Raw genomic sequence first — 7233 nt, 5'->3', positions numbered from 1 at the left:
TTTGGCTGTGTCAGGTCTTAGCTGTGGAGCACAGGTTCTTCATTGTAAGGAAGACCTTAGTATCCAGACCAGGGATTGAACCCTTGTCCTCTGCACTGGAAGGCAGATTGTTAACCACTAGACCACCAGGGAAGTCCTGAGTCCTGTTACATTTTTAAAAGACTTTTTGTGTGTGTGTTCTGGCCCCTCAATCTGCCATCTGAGAATGCCTGGAGGGGGTGGTGCTCCCTGGGAAGCTGCAGTCATGTAGAAGGTTCTAGATTTTACAGGGTGGTCTGAGAAAACACAGATTAGGGAGAATCTATGTTAAGGAAGGAAGTCAGAATTGTTATCATGCAGAGGGTGGGTTTGCCCCAGTCGTAAAGCTGGAGCAGGCCGTAAATAAGAGCATAAACAAAGAAGTCAGAGATGGTGGAGATGGGAGACTGATGAGCTTAGAGGGTCAGGGCAAGTGGTGGAGGTCTAATAACAGAAGGGGTGTAAACATCGGAAAGACTGCCGTGTGGAGGTGTTTGTATTACTTGGGGTGAGCCTGGCTGCTCAACACAGATTTCTCAAGCAAGTCCTCCAAAGTGCTGGTCACAGCAGAGGAAAGTGAACACCTGTGTGTGTGTGTGTGTGTGTGTGTGTCTGTGTGTGTTGGGAGGGTATCCAAAAAGGGTAGCCAAAGGAACACCCTGTGGAAGGAAATTTTCTTAGAAGTCCTGTGTTTTATAATGATGCTCTGTTTTAACATTTAAAAAAAATTTAGATGACACCATTAAGTGAAGTGGGCACTCCAGAACAGTGCTCCCTACTTAAGCTATGACATATTACAATTTTTTGACCATTCTGTGCAGCCTGCAGGATCTTAGTTCTCCAACCAGGTATCAAACTTGTGTCCCCTGCAGTGGAATCATGGAGTGCTAACCACTGGGCCACTAGGAAAGTCCCTATGCTATAACTTGAAGAAACTTTGTCATTTACCTTCACCCAAAATCCCTGGCCATAGTGTGAAGAAGCACAGGTTAAGGGGATCCTTGAAAGTGAAAAGTGAAAGTATTAGTCACTCAGTTGTGTCTGACTGTTTGTGATTCCATGGACTATAGCCCATTGGGCTCCTCTGTCCATGGAATTTTTCAGGCAAGAATATTGGGTTGGTTAGCCATTTCCTCCTCCGTCGGATCTCCCCCACCCAGGGATCAAACTGGGGTCTCCTGAATTGTGGGCAGATTTTTTACCATCTGAGCCACCAGGGGATCCTTAATGGATCCTAATCACCTGCTGTTCATTGTATGTATACAATGTGAAGAGTGGCTTTTGAAGAATAAATTCTTCAATTCCAATACCCATCCTCGATTTTGATGTCCTTCTATCTATGTGCATCCACCTCATTCTTACATTCTTGCCTCAAGTATACTAGCCTTACTCTTTAACAAATCTTACTCTGATTATTACAATATGCACTTAACACCTTAAAAAATATTAAGCTTTGATTATTAGAACAATAGAAGTTTACTAAAGGTAGGAAAGTTCTTTGAAATATTTTTTTAAAGCAGAGAATTTTATTAATTCTTTGTATCTCTACATGGACTCAAATTCTAATGATGCAAAAGAACACATAAATATTCTCCTTCCCAGTTCCTGCTCCCCTAGCCATCCTGTTCTTTCTGGAAAGTATCCAGTTTCATCAGTTTCTTGTATATTCTTTTTGGATATGTTTTTTGCATATTTAAGTAGTTTTATGCATATATTCTCCCCTGTTATTTCTCCACAAATGGTCGTTTAATAGACATATAGACAGACAGACGCACATTGTTCGGTACTTTTTTGCTCTAATACTGTGTCTTGGAGACCATTCCACATCAGCTCACTGAGATCTTCCTCAGTTTTTCATGACAGTCCAGTGAGTAGTAGACTATTAATCAGCAGGTCTCTGGTCTCTCCCACATCTGTCATTTGTGTCACATCAATTGTGCGGAAATACCACTCCCTTGCTTTCACACCTTGATCAATCCTACCAGCGACCCCCAACCCCGTTAGCGGTGAGGAGGTCCATGCCCTGCTCCGTCTGACAGCACTCCCGTCCCAGGTCACAGCCCCGCCAGGCTTCTCACTGTTCCTTCTTGCCTTTTCCTCGTTTTCTGTGTGCTCTTCTCTGCTCTTCGCAGCCTTCCTTGCCTCAAACGGATCTTCCTCTCAGTCCTTTCTGGCCAAAGTGCTTCCTCCATGACACCCCTAGCCCTCAGAGCTAACCACCAAATCTGCCTGCAGTGCAGGAGACACAAGAGGCGTAGGTTCGATCCCTGACTCCAGTATTCTTGCCTGGAAAACCCCATGGACAGAGGAGCCTGGTGGGCTACAGTCCAATGGGTCGCAAACGGTCGGACACGACTGAGGGACTAAGCACACAGCACTCACACACTGTCTTATTGCTGTGATATGAACAGTGCTTGCCCCACCAATCTGTAAACTCTGTAGGCCAGTGACCACATTTTCTTTGTCATTTACTATTTCCTGAAGTGCTTTAACGGAGAAGGCAATTGCATCCCACTCCAGTACTCTTGCCTGGAAAATCCTATGGACGGAGAAGCCTGGTAGGCTGCAGTCCATGGGGTCGCTAAGAGTCGAACACGACTGAGCAACTTCACTTTCACTTTTCACTTTTATGCATTGGAGAAGGAAATGGCAACCCACTCCAGTGTTCTTGCCTGGAGAATCCCAGGGATGGGGCAGCCTGGTGGGCTGCCGTCTATGGGGTCGCACAGAGCTGGACATGACTGAAGCGACTTAGCAGCAGAAGTGCTTTAAATCACATCGTTGAAAGGAAATTTCAATATTTGTAAAATTTGTAGGAAGGTCAAGAAACTGGGCTCTTGTGTGCTGACTCATCCAGTATGGGGTAGGGCAGAACAGAGTCCTCCCTGCAGAGACCAAAGCTGAATCATCTCCCTCCTCCTTCTAGAAAAACAGGCTTGAGGCTAAGTGCTATTAATGCTCATCAGAGCCTTGATGGATGTGCCTAGAAGAGCTTGAAGGGAACAGGCTGAACCTTTGCAGGAAGAACCCACAATGCAAGGGCTAGTCATTGATTAGCTGCTGTGCATAAGGTGACAAATAGGATTTTTACATTGAGCAGTCCAAGTTCTGTGTCCGGAGAGTTAATTGATATTATTTTTCCACTTTTGGTCAATCTTATTGAAAGGATGATGTAAAAACATTAAAACTTTAATAACAGGCTATTTTTACTTTTATATAACCTCTTCCAGACTTTGCCCTAAAAAAATATTGGATAGCTGCAGTCAGAGTGAACATACCGTTTTTCAGATAAATGGGAATTTTGGTGGGAAACAAGGTGACTTCATGTTCTATGGAGGTACCTTTCTCACCCAGACCTTATGATTCCATCATCTTGATCATCTCCCTCTCTTAGTTTTGGCTTCCCAGGTGGCTCAGTAGTAAACAAACAAACAAACAAACAAACCAAACCTAATAATACACCTGCCAGTGCAGGAGACATAGGAAATGTAGGTTTGATCTCTGGGTTGGGAAGATTCCCTGCAGAAGGAAATGGCAACCCACTCCAGTATTCTTGCCTGGATAATCCCATGAACAGAGGAGCCTGGTGGGCTACAGTCCATGGGGTCGCAAAGAGTCAGACACGAATAAGCACACAACACTCACTCACTCACACTCTTGGTTTTGGCGTGACATGTCAGAGCTCAATTTTTTTCCTTCCTCCTCTGTTCTCAGAGCTAGAGAAAGATAAGTAAGAATCCCCAGCCTGCTTTATCTTTTGTAAACTGGAATGTGACTGGAATGTGAGAGCTGGAGGAAAGTGGAACATTCTTAAGAACACATTTTCTGCTGATTACCTCCTTTTAAACAACAGGCTCACCCCTGTCTCCCAAAGGAGTAGACATAACTCAGACCTTAGATTTGTGGAGTTTTTAATGCAGTGACCTCACCCACCACACTTCTCATATCATTTAGTATTTCACAGTTGTCATTCACTTATCACTCCCTACCTTTCCGGTGCTACCTATGTGTACTTTCTCATGTGATACCCTCGATTCTAGGCCTGCTGGACTATGCATGGCCTCCCGGGTGTTTGGGTGTTTCTTTGTGCTATCACTGCCATGTCTGGAGATGCAACAGAAGGAGTGGTTAAAACCTTAGATGGTCTAGATTCAAATTCTGTCTCTACCACTTACCAGTTTGTCAAACCACCTGTAAAGTAATAGCACCTGCCTCATAAGTTGGGATGTGTGTGTGTGTGTGTGTGTGTGTGTGTGTGTGTGCTTGGTCATGTCTGGCTCTTTGCAACCCCATGGACTGTAGCCCACCAGGTTCCTCTGTCCATGGGATTTCCCAGGCAAGAATACTGGAGTGGGTTGCCATTTCCTTCTCCAGGGGATCTTCCTGACCCAGGGATCACAGTGAGTTAATATTTATAAGGCACTTAGCAGTAGCAGTAGCAGTAGAACAGAGTCTGGGTTGTACTAAGAATGTTATTATCCAAATTTCTTCTAGTCTTTGAAGACCAGATAAGATCCTATCTCTTATACAAAACCTTCTCTGACTAATCTTGCTGAGCCCACAATGATCTCTTACTCCTTTGAATATTATAACATGTGTGATATTTAATTTACTGAAACAGCACCTTGATACAGCTGCAGAATAAAGAGGAAGGAAGGAAGGAAGGAAGAAAGAAGGACAATATCTGAATTCAAATCTTGATATTGTAACTTACTGTGGGACTCTGAGGGAGTTAGTTGAGTCTTGATTTTTCCATCTGTAAAATGGCTATTTATTACCTTAACAGGGTTATTATGAGGGCTAAGTAAGATACTGCTTGAGAAGTATCTCATACACATCTTGACTCATAGTAGACCCTCAATAAATACACATGCTCTTTTTAAAAATATTATTTAGAATTTTGTTTCCCAGATTATAAAAGTAGAATTGTTGTAGGAAATTTAGATAATGTAGCAGGGTATAGAGAGGAAAGTTAAAATAACCTCATAAACTTCTTTCTGGAGACAACAATTTCCCTAGCCAGTAACTCCTACCTTGGAAATTAAAACACAGGTGGGTATATTTCCTTTGGTCTTTTTCTGTGAGTGTGTGCTGATAGACATATGTTAAAAAGGGAAGAATCCCATTATATACCAGTATTACTGTCTGCTTTACTTTACATAGGCAATTCTCCAACTTATTTAGTATTCTTCAGTCATGGTTTTCCTGAGTCATATCATATTCCGTGTACATCTATACTTATTTAACCAAAACTGTATTGCTGGATGTGGAGGTTATATTGGGGTTTTAACTAAAGAATGCTGCGTTATATACCTTTGCATATGAATTTTTGTCACTATCTTTGATTACTTTGTTATGAGAAATGGTTAAGAATAGAAATATTGGATCTAATAAAACACATCAGAGGATCCTGGTGCCTTCTGCCAACTTTTGCCTCTTCTAGAATTTGTATAAATTACATTTACCAAAAGTGACCAAGGGCGTCCATCACATCTCACCTTTGCCAATCTTTAACTTTTTGTCTGTTTTATCTGTTTACTTTAACAGGATTACAATCTCCCTGAGCAGGCCATGCTGCTTCTTTGTATCTACCACAGAACATTGCCTGGTGTGTTCATATAGTAGCCCTCATGAATGTTTGCCAAATGACTGCATTTCTATTCACAACTATTCCTCTGTGGTTAAAGAGCCAGAGAAGGTACTGGAACAATCACTTTCGATTGGTCAGATTGAGAGAGAGGTTTATATACTTGCCCTTGGTCTCCCACTGAGATGAGTAGAAAAGTAGGAAACCACAGGTAATTGGCTTATGATCAGGGGTTAAGAGAGAACATGAGGTCTTTTTCAGGGTCAGCTCTGCAGCATGTTTGAAACTGGCTTTCTGTACTGCTATCCATTCTTCCTTCACAACTGGGTGTGGAGAGGGCCGGGATCTGCTTTTACAGCTTTGCTGTGTGGCAGAATGAGGGGAATTTTCCAGATAGTTCCTTCTGATGGCTGTTGGCACAATTGCAGCTTTGCCTCTGGGAGCCATTAGGCTGTGGCCCCGAAAGCCTGGATAGCTGTTTCAGCAGGTCAGATTGTGAGAGCCCTGTGTTTTTGTTGGCATGGAGAGCCATGTAGGATTTCAAACTATGAATAGCCTTAAAATTTTCCCTGTCCTAGCTCCCTACTAAGTGCTTTGAGTACTGGGGCTAAAGTGAAGAAAACTGTTAATTGTCCCTTTTCCCTTCCAGTCCTCCCCTCATAAACACACACCCCAAATATAGTGACCCAGATGATTTCCTGGCACTTTTCTGAATGCCAGAGTTTCTGAGGCCATCTTCTGGGAAGAATGTATTGCTTTAGAGATTTTTTTGAACCTACAAATCCACTGTGAAGATGAATGATACCTCCTCTCCCAGCCCCAGAGCCCTCTCTGCTGGCATAGTTCTCTTTTCAGGTAAAGAGGCTTAGAGTGTGAAAGCTTGCTATAGATTGGGGGACATCTAAGCCCATATTATCTCTGTGCTGGTTTCACCTGCCCATTTGCAAACTGAACACCAGTTTTATAATGCCCAGTAAACAGTTGGCCCTAGAGGCAAGTGGTGTAAACTGAAAGGGTAAATCCAGGCTGATACACATTCTCACGGTGAGTTTGCTTTGCTGGGAAGGGCCCATTGTGCTTCTCTATTCCCTGTAGCTCTGTGGTTTGCTTGGAGCAAGCATCTTTAAACTACAGGTTGGAAGACTTCTCTTAGAATTCAGAATTGTCACTGTGGCAGATGTAGTGGACTAGCATGCCAATTCCTAGTGTGTAGAGATTGGAAAATATAAAGCTTTATTTCCCAGATTCCCTTGCAGTTTGGGTTTTGATGGGATTGAGGTTCTGCTAATTAGATCCACTTCTTTGAGACTTGGATGTGGGAACCAAGTCATGTGTGGAAAGAGCCATGTGTGGTCGTGTGGAGCCACGGTTGTGTGGTTCTGGAGCAGCTAGCTTTAGCCATGGCTTCCCAGCTCAGCAGGCAGCTTCCTGAGCTAAGCAGCTCCCTTGGTGGCCCCGATCTATGGCACGGATTTGGGAATCACTCCTGGAGTCAGTTCCTTAGCTAGCCATCTCCCCTCTTCCATTTAGTATCTTGTAGTAAATCCCTCTTTGTAAACCTGCTGACATAACTCTGTAGCTGCAAAGCTATCCATTGTCTTATCTTGTTCATTTATTGGCTGAGACAA

The sequence above is a fragment of the Bos javanicus genome, chromosome 3 (assembly GCF_032452875.1).
Source record: "Bos javanicus breed banteng chromosome 3, ARS-OSU_banteng_1.0, whole genome shotgun sequence".
NCBI lineage: Eukaryota > Metazoa > Chordata > Mammalia > Artiodactyla > Bovidae > Bos > Bos javanicus.
Note: the sequence above shows the minus strand (reverse complement) of the source record.